This window comes from Ambystoma mexicanum (genome assembly GCF_040938575.1).
Source record: "Ambystoma mexicanum isolate Mex_15411 chromosome 12 unlocalized genomic scaffold, UKY_AmexF1_1 Mex_chr12_unloc.1, whole genome shotgun sequence".
In the NCBI taxonomy this organism is placed as follows: Eukaryota; Metazoa; Chordata; class Amphibia; order Caudata; family Ambystomatidae; genus Ambystoma; species Ambystoma mexicanum.
This window is the reverse complement of record NW_027182322.1, coordinates 8703106-8726554: the sequence shown is the minus strand read 5'-3', so window position 1 is coordinate 8726554 and position 23449 is coordinate 8703106. Positions and strand designations below refer to the sequence as shown.

Here is a 23449-nt window from a genome sequence, read left to right as displayed (position 1 = left end):
TTCAAGGTCAAGCGTCAGTTAATCCAGTTACTCGTCGTAGTGGACTTCGGCTTCTGAACCCGATTCTTAGCAGTGAGAGGTCCCCAGATATACTGTTGATCTCCCATTCATTCCGCTGGGTCACACTCAAGCATCCAATCACGACTATGGGCATTCATGCAGGCAGGCAGCCAATCAGGCACACGAGGTATTCAGGCCATTCACTTCTCTCCAGACACTCACAACAAGTTATGTGTATTGGGACAAGTACTGAGCCATTCAACACTCCAAGCTACATTCATACACGTTTTGGGCAGGGTTGTCTCAGTCATTGTGTCAACCACCAGATACTAGACACCCACAACACAGAATGCATATTCGTCACACACTCTATTCACCCAGGTCCCACCCACAGGAGGTACCCACAACATACATCACCGGGAAGGCTCCAGCTAGTCTGGCCGGGCCTTCACAACAACACCATATATGGCATTTCCACCCAACAACCAGTCAGGGGGAAGGGACAGAGTCAGGGCTTCCCAGGACTTTGGGAAAACAAGGTAATTGGTATTAGAAAGCAAGAGGCCACTGGGGCCATCTTGTTTTCCACCAGGAATCAACTGATCCCAATGGCAGGGCCGGGGTATCCCAAAATGGAGGATACACCGCGCACCTGTCAAATTCAGCATGGAGCTGCCATCAGCCCATACCCTGCTCTGCGGGCCACCCACAGGTGCCCAAAAACATACACTAGGGGCACAGGGTTGTACCCCTACCCGTGGGTGCCATAAGGGTATCCCACGGGTCCGTTCACCAAACCAAAAGAAAGAGAGCTGCACCGCCAGGAGTCCCACATGAACTCCTGCGCGGAAAACACGACAGAACACACAATAAAAAGCAGTAAAGGACAAGGATACAGTGGCCCTGTCCCTCCGATGCATTTCCAACATCACACGCGGAGTCCCCCAATTGATCACAGAATGCATGCAATAAGAGCCTATGTCTCGGGAGGAGGGGCAAAGTGCTCGCCTTGGAAGCAAAACGACACCGAGCAAACACATGTTTGATTCCTGCATCGGTGCTTAGAAACCTCTGGGTATTTAAGCGCGTTATAAATAACCTAATGTATGTAATATGACATATACAATATAGCTTGTGCTTCAGGACAGCATAACACCTCTCCACCATCATCAATTAAATGCATGTGATATTAGACAATGCACTAGTGCAGATAGCCCACGGGCGAGAGAGCGGAGGAGGTGATAGTAAAGCAGATAAAAGAAGGGAATTTAAAGGAAAATAAATAGGAGTCGCGGAGATGGAAAGAGAAAGTGGGCCAGAGAGGAAATCACAGTCTGGAAAGAAAATGCAGGTGTCTGCAGTCCGTGACCATCAATCACCGTACGCCCCCTCCGATCAATGTTTTCTACGTTTCCCTCCTGCCACTGTTCAACATAATGACCTTTGGGCGCCGGGAAAGTAGGTCAGCCTGCCCGCTTGCCTCCCTGCCCCCCCCCCACCCCAAACACTTACCTGAGCGCATGGTTGCACCAAACGTTGCATGACCCACTCCTCTTTTGCAAAAAGGGTTTTTCAACCACAACGCCGCCGCCAACGCCAGCAGCCCCCAATCCCAATCCATGTCAGAGTAGCAGTTCACTTCTGTGTGCGCGCGCATGGCCTGGAGGAGGGCACATACGCCCATGGGCCTGGCGGGCGCCGGCGCCACCCGGGAAGTCAATAAAGCAACAAATGTTGCAAATTGGCCTGCCAATTGCTGCCCTGCCTGAGGAACAAGGCTGCCTGCCACCCGCTGCAGTGTGGAATACAAACCTAAGTTAACACATTAAAATTATGCATCATTAGGCAGTTTTAGGCTGCCTAATGATGCATCATTTTAATGTGTTGTTAACTGATGTTCGTATTCCTAGGCTGGCTGGCTTTGGCTGGTCCGTGCGACCTGGCCCAGTGGCTTTGCACTGGCTTGAGGCTCAGGCGAGCGCTCCCTAGAGGCTGACTGACGTCAGGCAGCGGCCTGAGCTGCATGACACAAAGACCGGCCTTGGACCTACGTTATAGTATAGGAGTGGGTTGCCTTTTTCAATGACAATTTACTGTTCTTATACATAAATATTTTTGCTGTGTGTTGAAGTACCTATTGAGAAAAGATTTGTGTGTAATTTAATATGTGTATATTGTTCAATATACCAGGGTGTTGTACCTTCTTTGGATAATTGTGGGAACGAACCGTCAGCTGACTTCCCTGAAGTTAAGCCTGACTACTTTGCCACACTAGCCACCCTAAGAGGTTTGGGTTTACTGTCCCATCTTCAAGTCTGGTTGTACAGCCCTCCCCAGAGGATTGTATATGTAATCACCTTAACTCCCAGATGCCAGAGCAGGCTTAAGGGTGAAAAGGTGTGTGCAAGTATCTGTGTGTTAAGGTGAATTTCCAAAATCAGCCATGGTATGAGGGTTTTGAAAGGCCACCCTACTAGGGAAGACAGAGGTTAGCCAAACCCAATCGAGGGACGGTAGGACGGTGGCAAAGCATAGTCTTGGGAAAGGTGTGAGAGTGGGCTAGGGCTACAATAAGTCCACATAGCAACACCAGTAATTCCAGTTAGACGGTAAGTACAAAAATACAATTAGGCATTTACATTACACACTAAGCAGATAAAATGATGTCTAGGTAAATATTACCACATCAGCACATGTGAAACAGATATATACAATCACCCTTTGGAGAAATAGAATAGCAAGTGATTCAACGCCCAGTGATATACAGGCAAGTATGGATTGAAAATGATAACATATTAATAAAAAATGTTTTAAAAAAAAGAAATACAGGTAAGTATTCAGATGCAGAGAAATAGAAAGAACTCTTCAGAATAATCACAAAACAGCTCCCCAAATCCTATAAAGTCCAACTCTAAAATGATTTGGGACCCTGGGCCCAAAAGCTAACAGTTCCAAAGTATACACTCTTCAGGTAGGCTCATACAGAGATTGCGAGTGCCAGTGGTTATTGTATTGTAGTTGTCATTAAATAGCGCATTTTCTCATTTGCGACTTGCCTCAACACGCTTTGTGGTAGGAACGCCCTCAGGGACCGAAGTCCAGGTATGGGAAAATTCTTAGAAAAGGCTTAAAATGTGTGTGTGCATTTGGCCACGATTAGGAATTAGGTGGGCTGTCCAGGCTCCGGGAAGTAACCCAATAGGTCAAGCATGTGGGCGGGTGCTGAGGGAGGTCCCGACAAGAGGGCGAGTGCAAGAGACTTGAATGTGAACCAGCTAGACCAAAAGGTGTCATAGGTTGTTAGTGTATTGTAATGGCAGAGCAAGTCTGGTGTAAGGGGTTAAGCCATTACATGTCCAGCTAGACTTAATTTGTCGTAGTTGTGGCTGCATTTTAAAGTATATGGATGGATAGCCTTGCCTGTGGCAGATGTCCACCGAAGTGGTGCATTTATACGTACCTTAAGCTCAGATGGAGCTTATCTATGATCTCATTGTCTAATCCGATTGTGTGTGAAAAAGACAAGTGACCCTCATATTCTCTCCTAGGCACTATAGACCGGCTACCCTCTAAGCACAAATAAACCGACTATTTTATACTGTCTTCTAGGTGCGGTAGACTGGCAGCCTTAAGATCTAGGGTCATAGGATTTTCTCGCACAATAGACTCCACTGTTGTGTGTCTCATATCTAGCTGCATCCTGCACTGCTGTCGCTCAAATGTAGATGCACTTTTCCACCACTGTAGTGTTTCAAATCTAGGTGCATCTTCCACTGCTGTTGTCTCTCAAATCTAGGTGCGCTTTCCACTACTGTTGCATTTCAAATCTAGGTGCATCCTCCACTGCCGTTGTCTCTCAAATCTAGGTGGATCTAGGTGCATCTTCCACTGCTGGTGTCTCTCAAATCTAGGTGCACTTTCCACTACTGTTGCATTTCAAATCTAGGTGCATCCTCCACTGCCGTTGTCTCTCAAATCTAGGTGCACTTTCCACTACTGTTGCATTTCAAATCTAGATGCATCCTCCACTGCCGTTGTCTCTCAGATCTAGGTGCACTTTTCCACTACTGTTGCATTTCAAATCTAGGTGCATCTTCCACTGCTGTTGTCTCTCAAATCTAGGTGCACTTTCCACTACTGTTGCATTTCAAATGTAGGTGCATCCTCCACTGCCGTTGTCTCTCAAATCTAGGTGCACTTTCCACTACTGTTGCATTTCAAATCTAGATGCATCCTCCACTGCCGCTGTCTCTCAGATCTAGGTGCACTTTTCCACCACTGTTGTGTTTCAAATCTAGGTACATACTCCACGGCTGTGAATTTCAAATCTAGGTGATTTCCCAGAACTGTTGTGTTTCAAATGTGGGTGCATCTTCCACCACTGTTGTGTCTCAAATCTAGGTGCATCTTTGCACCGCTTTGTGTTTCAAATCTAGGTGTATTCCCACTACTGTATGTCTCACCCCCTTCCTGACTCTGCTAGTAGCCTAAAACTGCATTTCGCCCAATTGAGTGGGTTGGCCTAGGTTGCAGTTTTGGCAGATTCAGTAACAGAACTCTCTTCAGGAGGAAACTGCCCCCTTCCCACCCAGCGCTCACTGCTCTTCCCCCACCGTGCTTCACCCCATCCCATTGCCCACCACCCTTGCAAATCAGACACCAACCGCCCACCAGACTGCCAACTCACACTCGAGTAGGGCACAACTGCAACCTAGACCACCACTCCCATTGTGGGGCCGGGACCAAATCTGACCCTCATGCCCCCCCCCACATGACTCAACACGAAAGCAGAGAAACGACAAATGTGCCTCACTACTAGGCCCATCACCACAAACTTAATTATATCACAGGTGTGAGAAGCGTTACTCACTCAGACAGCCGTTCAGACCATACCCAATCGATAACTTGGATAATATGGAAATGCCATCGATCGAGCAAGTCGACTACCTGTAAAAACAGACATTAATGACATCATCACTGACATCACAATTTAGCTGCATTATACATGAAGTACATATTAATTTGTTCATGAAGTTACACAAACATGCACTAGTTTATTGCATATGGGCACGAAGCACATGCTTATGACCTATGTAGGCAGAGGACAGATACACGTGCATATCTTTATATTCATATCTTTTGCCAAAGCTGAAACCGCAAGATGCAAACAGTCCCTATATTTAGCTGGCACATGCTTGACTGTTATTAACATGGAGAAGCCATAGAGAATGACATAGAAGCTATAAGTCTCTGAAATGGATGGCAAAGGAGAGCCAGGCTTCGAGTACTTGGAAAACGGACATGGTTGCCGCAGCCAGAGGCGAGCAGAAACAAGGCACTCAGCCAAGGACAAGTGGAGACGGAAAAGTTCCAGTTACCAAGAAAATTACCCACCTGCAGAAAATCAGGCTAAAATCCTCATAATTACAAGCAGGACAGCTTCATTTCATGGTCTCAATACACGTGACCCAGTCGAACAGGACAATGCCCATTCAGCCAAGGTACACGAACCAGAACCAAGGCACCAGAAGGGAAAAGGCTACAAGTGTTACCCACAAGCTGCTAACTGCACTCTCCCAGGCTTAGGTTATCAGAGATCACAACATTAGGGAACACTTTGCACCTCCACGTTCATTCCCATGCCTTGAAAAGGTACACTTAGTCTGGTAACTGTCCAGGGCCGCAGGGATGGGAGGACACATTCTGACCAATCCAGATTCACCTTTCTCGTGGGGATAATCTGTTGCAAGAGCAAATGGTCTCTCTGCGACCCTGCAACATTGTAGATTGATGATAGTAGGGGTGGTACTAGGAGCGGCTCCTAGAAACGGCATCCAATTGTAGAACTAACCCATATAGTTCCCCTGTGTATACTACCCAAACTGACCAATGTAAATGTGTGATATGTTTCTGGATGGAACCTACATTTGTGAAGTCAAAACAGAATAAAACTGGGTGGCACATGCTTAGAAGACGAGAGCTCTGGAGGATACTTGTTTTTCTGGTGTTATCCTCATCATTTGCTTGCTAATAAAAGACAGTAACTTTGCCCCATGGTGGAGTCTTTTGTTCTTGTGGCGGGAAGTCTTTTATAGGCCCAAGTATCAAGTAATCAAGTATTCTCTGCTGATGATTGGGGTCTCTGATAGAGAGCACCGCCCACCTATACTCCCATTAATGGTGGCACCCGGTGGGAGGCCCTCCTGTCCCCCTTCAACTCCTCCAAGATCATCATTAATGTCTAATTAAATGGCACTGTCTTGGTCCAGGGCCCTCAGGCCAATCTCCTCCTCTTTGTTAGACGCTTCCCGTGCCTTATCAACTTCCTTTCCTCCGCTGCTATCCCTTCTTACCCCTCTCTGGTTCCTCTGCCACCTCCCTCCTCTGCCACCTCTTCAGCACCCCTGCTGCTTCTCTGGCCACCCTGTTGCCGCCCTCCTCTTCCACCACTCAGGCACTCTCTTATCCCTCTCCGACTACCCTTTCTTCTCTTCCTTCCTCCTCTGCCCAATCTCGGGCACCTCCAACACTTCCGTAGGTTGACCTTTGGCCTGTACCCCTCTCCGGAAGTCCTTCAAATGTGGCAACCTGCTCCACATCACTACTCTCAACTCTCCTTCAGCTTTCAAACAGAACTCTGACATCTGCCATCTTCTGGAAGACCTTGATTTGGATGTACTCTGTCTCACCGAGACTTGGTTCACAGCCAGCTCTGTCACACGTTTCAACACTCTTCTTCCCGATGGTTACAAGATACTCTACGAACCCAGAACCAACCGTGCCTGTGGGGGTGTAGCCTTGATTTTCCAGGAGTGGATCCCTGCTTCTATCATTCCAATGCAGCACTACTCCTCCATTGAATGCCTGGTCTGCAGACTCTCTATCTCTCCTGGCCTCTCTCTCACTGTGGCCAATATCTACAGGCCACTTGGCCAGATCACCCTCTTCTTCTCTGGGTGGGCTAACCTCTGCTCCTTGCTCCTTGCCTCTACCTCACAACTTCTCCTCCTCAGAGACTTGAACATCCACCTGGATGCTACCAGCCCTTCTTCAGGACTCTTTAGTAACCTCTTTAGTCTTCCCTCTGGCGCGAATCACTCTGTAGGGCACACCCTGGATGTTCTGATCTCCTCAGACCTCCTGTTCTCTTACCTTCTCACTACTCCTCTCTCTTGGAGTGATCAATTCCTCCTTTCTTCCCACCTCACTCTCTCTTCTGCACAGGTCAAGCCGACACCAGCACTGCCATCCGAACCATGAAGCGTGTGACATTTGAGGCTTTCGCCGCTACTTTCTCTTCTCCTCCTGCACCTATGGCTGACTCACACCCTGACATAACCCTCTCTAACCTTCATCTCTCTATCTCTAACACTCACTCTGGATGTCCTTGCCCCTGTCGTGAGGATCCGTTTGAAGCCCAAATCCAAGTGCAACTCTTGGCCTGATTACGACCTCGCCACCCTTAAAAGCAAGTGGAGGGCGGAAGAGAGGAAGTGGAGGGCATCGGGCACACCCACTGACCAGCTGGCCTGCCACCTGCTCCAAAGGCAGTACACACTCTCTAGGAAGAGAGCCTACATTCAAGCCTGCATCTCTGCAGCATCTAACAACTTGGCTGAACTTTTCAAAATATTCAAGGAGCTGGCCAATCCTGCTGCAGCTCTACCTCTCCTGTTCCGTCCCAGGCCCTCTGCACAGCCTTGGCCTTGCATTTCACTAATAAAACTCAAGGCATCCTGTCCACCCTCTCTTCCTCTACCTCCTCCTCTACCACTCCTGGCCCGTCTGAAGCCGTCTCTACTCCTCCTTTCCCCTGTTCACCACTGACGATGTTTCTAGACATGTGCAATCTATGAAAGACTCGTCAAAGCAGGTTCTCCTCTGCTCATCCAGAACCATCAAGGACCACATTGACAGCCTTGGCCAATTTCTGCAATCACTCCTTTTCCACTGGAACTTTTCCCTCCCCCTTAAGCACTCTCTTGTTCACCCCCTTCTAAAGAAGCCCTCGGCCGATCCTTTCACTCCGGCTAACTATTGCCCGATTTCCATTACTCCTTTCCTGGGCAAACTCTTGGAAAAGCTGGTCATCTCCCAACTTAATCTACATACTGAATCTGCTGGTTGCCTGTATGACCACCAGTCTGGCATCAGATCTGCAGAAGCACGGAAACTGCTCTCCTGAACACCCATAATGACTTGCTCTCCAATCTTGACTCTAATATCCCTTCTGCCTTCATTCTCCTCTGCTTTTGACACAGTCAACCATGCCATCCTGCTCAATCGCCTCCTCTGCAACCTTGGTATTACTGATCAGGCCCTGGCCTGGTTGACCTCCTTTCTCACCCACAGAAGCCCTCAGGTCCAACTGGGGTCTTTCCTCTCTTCTATCTCTCTCTCTACTTGTGATGGTCTCCAGGGGTCTAACTTCTCCCCCTGGCTCTTCAAACACTACCTGGCACCTCTTGCCCACTGCATCGCTACTTTCTGATCCAATTGTCAATGTTATGCGGATGACACTCGGCTCTCTTTCAGGCTCCCCTCAATCACATCTGCTTCTTCTCTCATACCAGACTGTCTGGCTGCAATTCAGGAAGGGTGTGTGCTGCCAATGATCTCAGAGTAAGATCCTCCTCATTCTGACACCCTCTCCCTCCGTTCCTCTCTCTCTCTGGCCTCCCACACTGCCCTCTCTTTCCGCTATTTCCTGTGAGGCTAAGATCCCTGGTGTCTTCGACTCCACCCTCTCCTTCTCTCCTCACATCTCTTACGTCTCTAAGAAGTCAAACTATCACTTGCACCTCCTCAGAGGTATTCTTCCTTTTCCCACTTAACCGCAGAAGTTCACTGTCTCCAGAGCTCTGGTCCTCTCTAGGATGGACTATTGTAACAGCCTCTTTCTAAATCTTCCTGCCTCTACTCTTCTACATTTACAACTTATCTAGAGCAGGACTGTAAGACTTATCTTTGACCTAAAGCCCAGGGATCATATCTTTCCAGCTCTGAAATCTCTTAACTCGCTCCCTGTGGCTGCAAGGATCAAGTTAAAGACCCTCTGCATCATCCACAAGGCTTTTTGGGGCTTGGGACTGCTCAACCTCCAACTTTCTCTTCCAAAACATCTTCCTTCTCTATCTCCTCGGCTGGGGAACAGCCTCCCTGCCTCGCTCAAACTTGAGTGAGCGGAACCACCTCTGGTACCAACTCAACACCAAGACCATTTTGCTTCCGCTTTCTCTCTTCCTCTGCCCTGCTGGTGCACCTGACTGCTCTGTGCACTGGTCACTTGGTCACCCTCTGAACCCGGGTCCAGGCTCCTGCATGTCCAGTTTCCCTTTCACTGCCTCCGGGCTCCCCAGCACTTAAGGCTCTGTATCTTCAACCCTACAGTCCCTTCTCTCTGCACTTATGAGCCACCCGCTGGCTGCACTTTGAGTTAACTGCACTTCCCCCTTCCCCTCCCCCTGGCACTGCTCCCCTTCCCTCTTCCCCGCACTTGCACGATATGAATGACACAAGGCTTAGTAAGATTGTTAATCTGTCCTCCCTTTGTTTCCCCCTCCTTGTCGCACCTAGAAACACTTGTGTACAGGCGCATTATAAATGCCACATCATATCAAATATACGCCATCACAATATGTACATCGTTCACAATCACACCCATCCAGAGCCTCACAGCCCCGGACACCCACGCACCACACACGCCTGCCACCAACACAACCCTTGCACCTACATTCAGGAATACACCAACCTCATCCCTACCTCCTTTCCCCTCCCATCCTTCCATGCCCAGAGACAGATTCCCGCCATATCCGCACACCACACATCTTCAATTATCATACCAGGAGAGCCTTCTGGCACACAGTAAGACACCCCTTCCGACTCTCCACTTAACCCTCGCACCTAAATTCAGGATCTCACCTACCACGTTGCATACCCCCTCCAAATTCACCCCTTCCGATTCTCCTTCCCTATCCCGTACCCTTTCCAACTCCACTATTTAGGGGACCCAGTGGCACTCTAATAGTCAATGCCACGTTCCACACCACCCTACTACCGGCCCTGTCAGCAGGACCCGTCAAGGCTTCACCCCCGCTCTCTTCCTCATGTCTCCCTCAATAAGCATGGCTCCACTCTCCCGAACCCACTGAAACCATCTCAACCATCTGAAGCCTCGCCTGCATCCCTTGCCAACCCCACCGTCATCCGCTCTGCCTTGACTGTCACCCCTCCCAGACCTCCCATTTCCACGCCTTTCGCATCCCTCAGCATGGCACATCTCTACCCCTTTCCTGAACCATTGCTTCAACCCTCTTCCCTGCTGACCCTCCCACCCCATTGCACACCCAAATTACAGAGTCAGGGACCACCCCTCTGATCTAAATGCATCTCCAGCCCTACATCAGCCCACCAACCACACCTCTCCTGTCCCGTCTACCACGCCCCTTCACATACCTATGCCTGTCAAATCCCTTTTTGAACACGGCCAAGACTCCACCTCCCCCTCACCATTGACTCCTCCGGCCCACCCACCCCAAGCAGAAAAACACACAACGCTCCACTCGCCACACTCCCTTCCAGACCATTCACTGTCAACCAAACATCCCCCACCCAAACCATACCTGTCATCACTTGAAGACCTGTTACTGCCTATTCCCTCTTCCCAACCACACCCCACCACCCATACACTACCTCCAGAGACCCCGCCCACAAACCACCAACACCCTCCAACCGGTCAAACCTCCCAGCCCAAACCTTCCAGCCCTTGACACCCGGAGAAGCACCAACCACACCCAACAAACTCCCTGGCCTTCTAATCAATGACTGCTCGATGGCCAGAAACAGACACATCATCTTTGATCCCCTCACCTCTGAAAACCCTGAACTCATGTTTATCACTGAAACATGGTTCTCGACTGACTTCAAAACAATCGCACACAAAGCATTCCCACCCGACAAGGGGTGCTGCTAGGTCTGGAAAAGATCTGGGGCTACGCTAATGTCGGGACTCAGGGCTAGCTAGCCTTTTGGTTGTTACCCGAGCTTCTATCCGGGCTACAACCAAAAGATCCAGGTTATAGCTCACCCCAGCCCTTGCTAGCGACACCTCTGCACCCTACTACTCCCTCATCACCCACAACAGACCCTCCAGAGGAGACAGAGTAGCCTTCGTACACAAACCACACATAACCATCACACTGTCGGAAACACAGCCTTTCACAGCTAACTGTGAATCCTTGCTAGTCAAACACTCCTTCCTTAGTTCTGCCCCCTCATCTCCAGTGCCCGTCCCAAGTGTACCCATTACCTCTACAGCAGCCCCCACACTGCCTCTTCATGTGTATGTATATGTTCTCTTCAGGGTTAGAAGTGTTGCAGAAGAGGAAGTGGAACTGTGACCCTGGCACGGAATGGGGTAAGGTGGACCATGTTGCAACACATGTCAAGGGGTTACAGCTGGGGCAGACTTGCATTTTACAGGTGGGTAGAACAGGCAAAAGAACAAAGTACTTGTGCTTCATTTTTATTGTATTTCTGTGGTCTACTCAATCGCTTGGAACACTTCTACATATCGCCTTTGTGAATGCACTTGTGAATTCACTAATTCACTTGCAACTACATGTGGAGCTTAACACAGTTGGAATCCACACCTAACAGCTACCTGAATAGATGCTGCTTCAACAAGGGCTTGAAACTAGAAAAACCTACACTTTCAAGAATACGATTTTATAATGTGTTCCAAAGGCTGGAACCCAAGATGAAAATCTTATGTTTGGCCTTACAGAGTGCTAGAGATGATCGTCCATAGAACACAGATTCCTTCTTGAGATACACATCTGATGCTACCTGTCTGGATCACGGGTTCCTTCCTGAGATACACATCTGATGCTGCCCGCCTGGACCACAGGTTCCTTCCTGAGATACACATCTGATGCTGCCCGCCTGGACCACAGGTTCCTTCCTGAGATACACATCTGATGCTGCCCGCCTGGACCACAGGTTCCTTCCTGAGATACACATCTGATGCTGCCCGCCTGGACCACAGGTTCCTTCCTGAGATACACATCTGATGCTGCCCGCCTGGACCACAGGTTCCTTCCTGAGATACACATCTGATGCTGCCCGCCTGGACCACAGGTTCCTTCCTGAGATACACATCTGATGCTGCCCGCCTGGACCACAGGTTCCTTCCTGAGATACACATCTGATGCTGCCCGCCTGGACCACGGTTCCTTCCTGAGATACACATCTGATGCTGCCCGCCTGGACCACGGTTCCTTCCTGAGATACACATCTGATGCTGCCCGCCTGGACCACAGGTTCCTTCCTGAGATATACATCTGATGCTGCCCGCCTGGCCCACAGGTTCCTTCCTGAGATACACATCTGATGCTGTCCGCCTGGACCACGGTTCCTTCCTGAGATAAACATCTGATGCTGCCCGCCTGGACCACAGGTTCCTTCCTGAGATACACATCTGATGCTGCCCGCCTGGACCACAGGCTCTTTCCTGAGATACACATCTGATGCTGCCCGCCTGAACCACAGGCTCCTTCCTGAGATACACATCTGATGCTGCCCGCCTGAACCACAGGCTCTTTCCTGAGATACACATCTGAAGCTGCCCGCCTGAACCACAGGCTCCTTCCTGAGATACACATCTGATGCTGCCCGCCTGGACCACAGGTTCCTTCCTGAGATACACATCTGATGCTGCCCGCCTGGACCACAGGTTCCTTCCTGAGATACACATCTGATGCTGCCCGCCTGGACCACAGGTTCCTTCCTGAGATACACATCTGATGCTGCCCGCCTGGACCACAGGTTCCTTCCTGAGATACACATCTGATGCTGCCCGCCTGGACCACGGTTCCTTCCTGAGATACACATCTGATGCTGCCCGCCTGGACCACAGGTTCCTTCCTGAGATACACATCTGATGCTGCCCGCCTGGACCACAGGTTCCTTCCTGAGATACACATCTGATGCTGCCCGCCTGGCCCACAGGTTCCTTCCTGAGATACACATCTGATGCTGCCCGCCTGGCCCACGGTTCCTTCCTGAGATACACATCTGATGCTGCCCGCCTGGACCACAGGTTCCTTCCTGAGATACACATCTGATGCTGCCCGCCTGAACCACAGGCTCTTTCCTGAGATACACATCTGATGCTGCCCGCCTGGACCACAGGCTCCTTCCTGAAATACACATCTGATGCTGCCCGCCTGGACCACAGGCTCCTTCCTGATGTTGCTGCCCGCCTGGACCACAGGTTCCTTCCTGAGATACACATCTGATGCTACCTGCCGGATATTGAATATGACCGGGAGAAAGTCAGCTTAATTGTCTGTGCTACTGAAAGCTACAGCAGTAATCCAATTTCCAGAAGGTAATCAGTATTAGGCCACTTGGAGTCTGCTAATAACGGAAGTACCCCCAGGTGTGTACTACAATAGTCCATGCAACTGGTCACCTCGGCCCATACTACAACTCTCCCTATGCCATATAACATCAAGGGACAACCCCACATAGCGCAATATTAAGGTAGCATTTATAAACCAGAACCTCTGCGCATTGAACCTGGGGCAAGAACTTGACACGTTTTGCAGGAATCGTGAGATAAGAGTCCAATGGGGGATGTCTTAGTGTTAACAGGGCCACCTCCATATTCCCCGAACTAAACCGAAACCAGATCAAATCCGTACAGGCCTTGATGTCATGAAAGCTTTGTGAGTGTACAGTCAAACAGGTTTCAGTTTAGCAGTAACTAAATATACAAGCTGTGTGTTAAATATAAAAATAAAAGCGTGAAAATAGTTGTGAAATGTCGTGAAACTCATTTCCTGCTGGCTTCAACCCCTGGGTCTCTCAGATTACAATACAAAATGGAGGCAGGGCAATACAAAATGGTGGCTGGGCAAGTCTTACTGGTTTTCCTAAAGTAGATGGTGATCTATAGTTGCAAGAATTCTGTGCATCTGGACTTTTCTTTCATACCATCTCTGTTCCCTTCGATGCATATGTCGGCACCTCTTGTGCCATCTGTCCAAACTCCACCTCTGTCCACGCCTCGCCTTTACCTGTGTCCTTGTGCACACACAATATATCTCTCCTTTTTTTAACGTCACTGCAATCCTATTTTTCCAGCCCATTGGGACTGCCCACAATCTACCCTTCTGGGTCACCTGTCCTCTTGGTCCGAACCTGTACCGATGTCCGTGGCTCGCAGGGCAGGCGACCCTCTGCACTCCCAGCACTGTGCGCAGAGGAGTGTTCAGGCACCCAGGTGGAGAATCTACTGTCCTCTGATGTTATAGACTAGGGCACTGATGCACATGTTCTTTCCTTTAGTCATCCCCTCCAATGAAGGACGCTGCATAGAATGAGAGAGAGAGAGAGAGAGAGAGAGAGAGAGAGAGAGAGAGAGAGAGAGAGAGAGAGAGAGAGAGAGAGAGAGAGAGAGAGAGAGAGAGAGAGAGAGAGAGAGAGAGAGAGAGAGAGAGAGAGAGAGAGAGAGAGAGAGAGAGAGAGAGAGAGAGAGAGAGAGAGAGAGAGAGAGAGAGAGAGAGAGAGAGAGAGAGAGAGAGAGAGAGAGAGAGAGAGAGAGAGAGAGAGAGAGAACGTCTACATAAAACTCATGTGACTTGAAGGGTCACATCCGTCCTGGGGGACGTAACCGGTGCTCCGCTGCATTGCCGACACTATTTGGCTTTAGTTTTACTAAAGGCAAAATCCTCCACCATTACTCTGAAATTATTGAAGGATCTCCAGGGTACTGGAAAACAGAGAGCCATAGTTAGTACATCTTTGATTTTCTACACCGAAAGTAGAAAGACACAACCAAAGAGGAAAATCCCACAGGACACAACCAGTCTCATTAAATATCAGACACTTCATTGCAGACAGGGTGAGTGATTAACTGGCTGTGTGCGGGGTGAGTGAAAGGCAACTAGAATCCGTCTTTGCCCAGGAAGAATCGCCAGCCCAAAGACTGAGGCTGTCCAAATGAAAATAGAAGAGGCATGGTTTTCCAAGATTTCATTATTAGGGTGTCATTACAAATCAATAGAATAGCAAGGCTAATGTCGATTATTTGCTGTTAAGCATCAAATCAACGTGAAACAGTGTGGTCATTCTCATGTTCCCAAAATGCTCTTTGATTGTATGCAAATCAGCCACGAGACTTCGTTATGTGCCCCCGTTCCTTTCTCATATGTAAAGATGTACGAGGCTTGTGGGGTCCATTGCAAAATGTTGTTTGGGCTGCTCCCTTCTGCCCCCAAACCACCTGAGGCTGCTCTGTGGTTCATGGGGTATGATAGAGATGTTTCTAAAGCTAACTTCCGTGGGTGATTTGCCCATCTTCGATGTTATTGTTTCACCAAAGAGCTGAAAGCAGGGAAAACATGGCAGTGATAAAGGAATACCTTTTATAAAATGTCTGTCTTTGGCCAGCAAAAGAACATTAAAAGTGACTTAGCCTTTAATTTGAGAAAACGGATGGCTCTCTAGGGATTGTGGGCATACTATCAACCTCAATTTGCAGCTTCCTACTGTGGAAACATCCTAGATAAAGAAAAACAGGGATGGATTAATTGCAGTGGATTATCAAAGGGCATGCGTGTTGGCCTCTGCAGGGCAGAACAAAGAAAGGCAGCTAGCATGGGGTCTGAAACCCCAAACGGACCACTTAAAAAGCTATTAAGCACTAATGGCCCGGGTCATTTATTCACTGAATAAAGGTGATGTGTGCACTGTTTATATCCCATATGAAATCATACGAATGGTAAAAGGCGCTATACAAATGCCGAATAACCAAACATAACTTACTTTTTTAGGAACAGCGATTTGCAGGACATCATGGTGCGTTGCTTGAGGCAGACAGTCCTTGCTTAAGTCACCTGTTCTTCCCGTCGTCCAGCACACGGTTATCACGCCCCTTGCCAGAGAGCCCCCCTCGATTTACATCACACTTAAAGCACTTCCGATCTACATACGTATAGCACGACAACCCTGCTGCCACATTCTTGCTCACTGGGTACCACCCACACCAAAATCAACTAATTCATATGCCAGAGGTGCGCCTTTTAATTCCCACGAAACATCTGCGGTTTGACGGTGCAACCAGCAATATCAAATTATACCGTGGAGTGGAACCATTGGAATAACCCCAGCGCGGGCGGCTCCATGCTGACCACGCCCAGTGAGGGGGGAGGCCCTCAGCAGGGCTTGCAGGGGGCGTGGGGAGGAGGGGGGACACATGTCTTGTTACGCCAATGCGTGCAATAGACCACGGGCCACTTCAGTATGGGAGCTGAATATAAAGGCGGACAGTGCAATCTATCAGAATGGCGCCTCCCAAATAATGGCAAAAAGGTACTAAAACGTTACAACTCAGGCAGAAGAAGAAGTGTTAAACCCGTAAACTCAAAATGTCGCTCAGTAGGACCAGGCCCAGCTCAAACGGTGTGGGGGCCCTATTCAACATGACGGCCCCCCGCCCCCTTGCCTGGAGCGGAAAACAGTCGAAGCCTAAGGCACCCGTGGGTGCTATATTATAATGGATAGAAAAATAAGGTCAAATATAGTGGCAGAAAGGACCCCGTGGGCAGCACGTGACAAAGGGCCCAAGATGGGTGGGTCATAGAGGCGGAGTTTAGGGTGGGCGAAGTTAATTGTGCAATGGCAAACTTAGGGACAAAAGCTATTTTTCATAATGTTGGCTTTATTGCAGGAATGTGTTAATTTATTCACGTCTAGCCCATGATGTGTTTGGTCTACTTGGAATAAACTGGGAGGTGAAATGGAAAAACAGCAAATGGCAGTCATTTTAGGCTATGCCTTTTGTTTAAAGCTCCTTCTGGGCGTGGAAGGGTTATGTATTTGCCCCACCACCCATTGCCACCCATTGACACCCAGAGTGGAAATTCGCACCAGAGAGAAAATAGGGCCCTTGTAAATGGTGGGAGACCACCAACTGCCTATTCACTAGATGGCAAATCACAAACCTGTTAGTTATGCATTTCTTTGGCATCACTTGAGACAGTGCTCAACACCCCCCCCCCCCCCCAAACCCCCTCAGCATTCATTAACAGCAGCTAAGGCACCTCTATGCATAGTAAAAGTGGCAGCCCCTCCACCTTAATGGATGCGTGGCTCAGTCAGTGTGTGGGGGGCGGGGGGGGGGGGTGCATGAGTACTGGCTGCCACTGTCTGTGAAAACAAATGGGAAGGAAGGGAAGGGGGTGAGGGGGGGCCTGCTCGCCATTTGTCTGCCTGGCAACTGCTAAATCCGCCCCTGGTCAACTAGGCGAGGCGAGGCAGCCAGCCAGCAGGGAGCTGAAGCTGCCTGTAAATCCTTCTTTGTCAGCAAGTGGCTGATGTGTAGGGTCTGGTGTTAAAAGGCAACGAGTTAATAACACTTCCGTATACCCCCCTAGACACCCCAGGGAAGGGCCCCATCAAACAAAGCTTGTAAGGGGAGTGCTCCAACGCACACATCTAAAGCCTCAGAATAAAAGTAATATAGAAAGCAATATATTGCCATATTATTAGACTGCTGACTGGCAGCATGAGGGTATTTTATAACACCCACCTGCCCCCAAACGCCAGGGCTTGGCCTCTTCCAACTGAAAAACGTGAAAGGCCCTGACGCCAACCCAGCACCCACACTCCCTCCGTGCACCAATTCGCAGCTGGCTGTAATCGTATTTGTCCTATTTGTAGCTGGCTTGCTGTATGACTGGGGTGGTCACCCTAATAACAATTCATCAAAAAATCCTCCCAAATAACATCATCTGTTGAACACCAGCCTGAACCTAAAGGACCAAAAATGACATTCACGGAATATCAAAATGCCTATAAAACAACTTAACTCGAGGATGTCAAAAAATAATATTGTGCTAAAGAGTGCCGAAGAGATTCTTGTTCAGTCCATATCTTGTGCCTAATCTCACCAGTTCCGCATCTATTTTTGGCTTTCGTGATCTCAGGATAAATGAGAGAGATGTTTATCTAGGCTGTGGAGAGCCACGAGAAGTCACTTGTGGGCCTGAGATTGAGTACGTGAAAGAAAAACGAAAAAACACTCAGAAGGCCCCAGCGAGATTTGAACTCGCGACCCCTGGTTTACAAGACCAGTGCTCTAACCCCTGAGCTATGGAGCCTGTTCTGTACGAGTCGCGTCGTCAATAGAAAAGGTAATATCAGCAACGAGTCAGTTCAGACCTGGTTGAATAGGCAGAGTTAGTCAGAAGGAGTGGCAGTCCTGTGAGCCAAACAAAGGAACGAAGAAGAGAAGGGAGGAGACACACTGGGCTCAGTCACAGCACTTGCTGCCCATGTAGTGTACTGTGTAAATCATTAACAAAAGTAACCGGATTCAATCTCTGTGCAGAGCCAACAAAAGAACACCCATGGCCATGTATTTATTTAAACTTTCAGCCTTTTGTGATCTAACAGCATTTGCCATAACGTGTGGGCAAAAAAGGGAAGGATAAGGGAGGAGGAATGATTTGAGGAAGAGGGGACATTTAAAAGGCTGGACTTCTCAAAGGTTGCTGATGGCATGTAGAGGAGGCTGAATAAAACACATTGGGAGATGATGATAAGATCAGTACTTTCCACACCAGGGCAAGATCAAAAAGCATGGTGGCCCATTTTAAAATCATGTGTTGGGGGCGCAGGGCTGCCTTTAGGGGGGACACGTGCCTGTGTATATATATATAACAAAACGGTAGTCATGTGATGTAGTTTAAGGTTTTCAAAAGCAAAGGGTGATAGAAAAATTGTTGATATTAGTTTTTATTGGGGGGGGCAGTGTATTTTTTTATACCTAGTGCTCCTACACGATCGGTATATGATAAACAGAGGAAACCATGTGTGGAAAAGAATCTGTTTTGCCTCTCATACTGCACAACATTGTAAACATCTTCCGTGCTGGGTCACAGTTTTCCTAGGTCAACTCATGCTAAGAAGGTGCCCAGTATGTGCATGCTGCCGCCGCAGATAGTGCCTGGATTCTGCGGTAAACGCTACATTAAGCGATGCAGGACATGTGCAGAATGTGTTATGTTACGAGAATATGGTTTCATTCTGCACCAAATCACCACCGTTTTAGTTTCAGAGTGGCTAGGCTTGTCCATGGAGTGGCAAACTATTCCCCTGCCAGGGGTCTCAGACTTAAGTCTACTGGAGGAAAGAAAATTAGCATAGGGAACATAAGAGGATGGCAAAGTGGAAAATAGATATTGCAAACACTGTGAGGGATGGAGGGAGGCCGGGAGGGAGAAAGGGGAGGAAGGAAGGCAAGGTGGCATGCAAGGAGGGGCGGAGGGAGGGGAAGAATGTTTTGTGGTAGCATGTCAGTCCTGGTTGGTGGACCACAACTCTGCAAAAGGGCAGTGGCGGATATGTCTGAAAGAGCTGTGATGATTGGGGGTTGTGTTTCCAAGGAAGATTTGGAGAACTGTGAGTTAGTACACTATGTAATGTTGGATGCATGAGGGGCTCGTTATTTAGTGTCCATTACACAGGAGAGTAAAGAAAGGCCGTCCGCAGGGGCAATCAAACCACTAGGAATAGTAATTAAGCTAGTTTTGTCAGGGTAATGGGGATCCCCCTGCCCCCCACAGTGTGGAGGCCCATTTCATTTGAAAGGGTTGGAAAGCCCCGATGCCGCACTGCTGGCCCAGCTTGGAGAGGATTTGGGTGTAAAGGCGAAGCATTGGCTAGAGACGGATGGAAAGTAATGAGGAAAGGGGAGAAATGTGAAGAGGTGGCGAGTTTCAGATCCATCATCCTTGCCAGTCTGTGAGCTCACCTCTGTGGGACACACGTTTTGGTTCATCTTCCATACTGGGGGCCGGCGTCGACAATGTTGCCAGCAGTTGTTGACTGTCATGTGTTGCCTTGTTTGCCCAGCCCAAGATGCATTCTATAGAATGAGTTCTTTCCCACGCGTGCAGGCATGTGTTGGTCCATTGAGTGAGGACCAGGCTTCCATGGTGATAATGTTATTTTTTTAAAATATAGTTTAATAAATGACATGTTCATAGTCTGCGATACCATCGAATGCCTTTCCATCTAAAAAAATAGCATCGAAAAAAAAGCATCGAATGCATGTTTTTTGAAGGTAAAGAGTTTAATTTAATTTTAATGGGTTTTAAAGGGTAAAAAAAGGGGGTTTGGTGGAGACCCCCCATTAAAAAAATAATGTTTTAAAAATGCATTCGATGCAATTTTTTCCGATGCATTCTTTTCGATGGAATGGTCTGTCAATGGTAAGAATTCGATGAAATGACTATAAACCCTCGGGTTCTGTGCACTTTGGGACCTGCCCAGTGTGGGTTGGGATTGGTTAGTAGGAGGAAGGACAATACACTTGTTTTTTCTTTTTGCTATTGTGTTGCTCTGGCAGATGGTTGGAAAATGGCCTCTGACCCTCTGACCGCAGGGAATCTTCTAGATATTTTTGGGGTGTTGTTCCTTGGAGCATGGCCTGAGCTGGGTGCGCTTGTTGTGTAGTCGAGGTCTGTTATGGTACGTTTGTGCATTATGTTCATGGGGAATGATCTTTGGGCAATTAGCGGTTAAAGTGCAGTTCTTGTTGCAGGGTTGGCTAAGTGGTGCGAGTGTTAAGTGCTGTGGTGAAAAGTGTGATGCCAGCTATGATGAGAGAATAACAAGATAAGCGGCGTGCAGTTTGGGCACGAAGACATTTAACAGATGCATGTAGCACAGGAGGATGGGACGGGGAGCATGCTAACGAGGAAGCAGTGCAACAATAACGAACACAAGGAAACAGTGGTCAGCAATTCAATGAGCCGGACATCAATGGCAAGCAAAGCATTGGCCTTGAATGGTCCAGGCCAGGAGCAAACCATCCCTCAGAAGCAGATTGCCATAGGGTGCAGAAAAGGCAGCAAGCTCTCCATGGGGGACATGACAGAGGCATTGCCGAGGGACAAATATCAGGAGGGAAACGAGAGGAACAAGCACCGTATCACGAGGTACAACATTTGGAGTGTTAATGTTCGCAGGCTTGTTGAACAGGGGGCACTGGGTTGGATGAATAGGGGATTAGTTTAACATGGTTACCATGCTTTGCTAAATAGCCAGGCCGTCTGTGATTTCTAGAAGCTGAGGTGGTCCTGAAAGGTGGACCGGACATTCCCCTTTGGGAGCAGGTTCAAGAGTTTTTGCGGTCATGTTTGTGACACGTGTGCCTCTGCGTCGCTTTCTAATGTAGTTTGAAACTGTTTTGAGTATGTCACTGCTGCATTTTAGTGACTTTGCGGTCCCTCGTAGGACCATGCATGCGCCGGTTGGCGCGAAACCCCACATGGCTCTCCCACCTCTCAGGGTATAAAGAAAGAGCGGAAAACCAAGAGCTTCCGAAACGGTGGCTTTATTCAGCTTCACACCAATCTTAAGTAACTGCCTTTCCGGCAGGAACTTCTCTCCCCTCTCCCCCTCCCTTGGCGTTACTTCCCCATCTCCAGTGACACGTGACTTGGATGAGTCCAAACATCGCAACCCTCTTTCTTAACAAGAGGTTATACCTCAGTTCATCTCTTCTATGAGTCACTGCAGCCTCATCCAGGCCCGTTGAGGTCTTCCCGTCATGCTCATCGGTCTCGGGCCATGACCCAGCGTCGAAGGTGACACGTCCTATTCTTCGCTGGAGTCCTCTCCATCTCCGTTATATCGTTATCCCACTCCCTTAGATCAGAGTCTTCGTCTTGTGTTCGAGTCACAATGAGTCCAGGCATCTTTTTAAAGTGTGAGGAATTTTGGAAACTTTTCCTCATTCATCTTCTGCCGTGATGAGGGACCCTATTATCTGAGTGACAGTCAGACTCGCTGTTAAAAGCCGTGGTGTGCTTGTGCGTCTGAGGTTAGCGTACTATCACCACTTCCCTTACCTCAATGTTATTTGTACGAGCTTCCTGGCCTCGTTGGCTCGCGCCTTCATGGTTTCCTTGGCAATCCTGTCTTGTCTCTGCATCTCGGGGTCCCCTTCATAGCCTTCTCCCGGGCCCGCTACATGTGGGATCTGTGTGAGAATGTTCCTCCCAAACATGACTTCTGACAGTGCCTTTCCGGTGCTGCTGTAAGGGGTATTCCGGTAATCTCTTAATAGTTGATACAATATCTTTTCCACAGGTTCCCCGGTCAAACGTGCAATCTGAACATTTCTTTTTGAGTTGCTCATGAATCTTTCTACAGTCCCACGGGTCTGTGGCCACAAGGGTGTGACTCGTCGGTATGTGTGAATCCCATGTATTCTGCGAAGGCCTTAAAGTTCTGCATTGTGAATGGTGGCCCATTGTCCGACTTGACTACCCTGGGTATACCAGATGCGGCAAACATTCTGTCTAGTGCCGGTATGGTGCGGTATGCAGCTGTGGAGGGTATTAGCTGCACATCTGGGAACCTTGAGTATTCATCCATCGCCACTAGTTTGTATTCTCCTCCCTCGATGGGTTTGAAAGAGTCCCATGCCTTTTCAGGTATTTCCGTCATGTGCAAGGGTTCTGGTTGTGTGAGGGGCCCAATTACCGCACAGGTAGCACACTGCTAGAGGAGCTTTTCCACCTGTGTATCCAACTGTGGAAACCAGACCTTCTGCCATAGCATTCTCTTGGTGGATACGATTCCCTAGTTTCCTTCATGCGCAAGTTCAAGAACCTTTGTTTGAAGTGTTAGAGAAATTACTATCTTGGTGCCCTTGAGTAACAGCCCCTCCTCTGACCTGGCCAGTTCTTCCCTCACTGCCATTAAGCTCCCGAGGTCCTGTTGTGTGTGTGCGCTGGTGCACTCTCTCATTTATTTGCCCTGCTTCCATCGGCCCGATTCAATGTATTTGAAGATAATCTGGATGGCTTGATCAATTTTTGTCTCTTGAGCAATGAGGGCTAGGTCGACACTTGTTGGTGCGGCTGCTTGTACGACATAATGGAAGTATTGCTCCGCTAACGGGAGTGGCGAAAGAGAATTCTTGCGACGGTACCAAGACAAAGAAGTTGGCTGGATTGTCATCTTTCCCGGGCGATGAACGATATAGAAACTGTAGTCTTGGAGTCTGAAGCCCCATCTCGCGATCCTGGAGGGGCAATTTTGCTTGGGGGTTCCCGTATAGAAACAGCAGGTCCTGGTGGTCGGTGACCACTGTGAATGGTTTCCCATAGAGAAATAAGTGAAAATGTTTGCAAGCCCACACGACGGCTAGTCCTTCTTTCACGGCATGTAAGTAGGGTTGTTCTGTTCTCGAAAGACTCTGGCTGGCTTATGAGATGACGTGGCGCTTCTCCCCGTCGGCAGGGTCAATCTGTGTGAATATGGCGCCCAAACCTACTGGGCTGGCGTCCACCACCAGTTCTGTCTCTCTCGCCGTGTTAAAATAAGCCATGTTTTTGGCATCAGCAATGTGTTATTAAATGAGTTT

The 23449-nt window shown here is 48.7% G+C and overlaps 2 long non-coding RNA genes and 1 other non-coding gene across 4 annotated transcripts in view; 1 reads left to right on the top strand and 2 right to left on the bottom strand.

The window, feature by feature from the left end:
- LOC138529513 (uncharacterized) overlaps positions 1-23449 on the top strand; it is a 376286-nt gene that overhangs the window by 195909 nt on the left and 156928 nt on the right. The window lies entirely within an intron of this gene.
- Positions 4868-23449, bottom strand: part of LOC138529512 (uncharacterized) — a 230096-nt gene continuing 211514 nt past the window's right edge. The window contains exon 4 of the long non-coding RNA XR_011284840.1: positions 4868-4947. This is a non-coding gene — a long non-coding RNA (uncharacterized lncRNA). The remainder of the gene's footprint in view (positions 4948-23449) is intronic.
- TRNAT-UGU (transfer RNA threonine (anticodon UGU)) lies at positions 18095-18167 on the bottom strand. The gene has a single exon. It is a non-coding gene; the product is annotated as a tRNA-Thr (tRNA).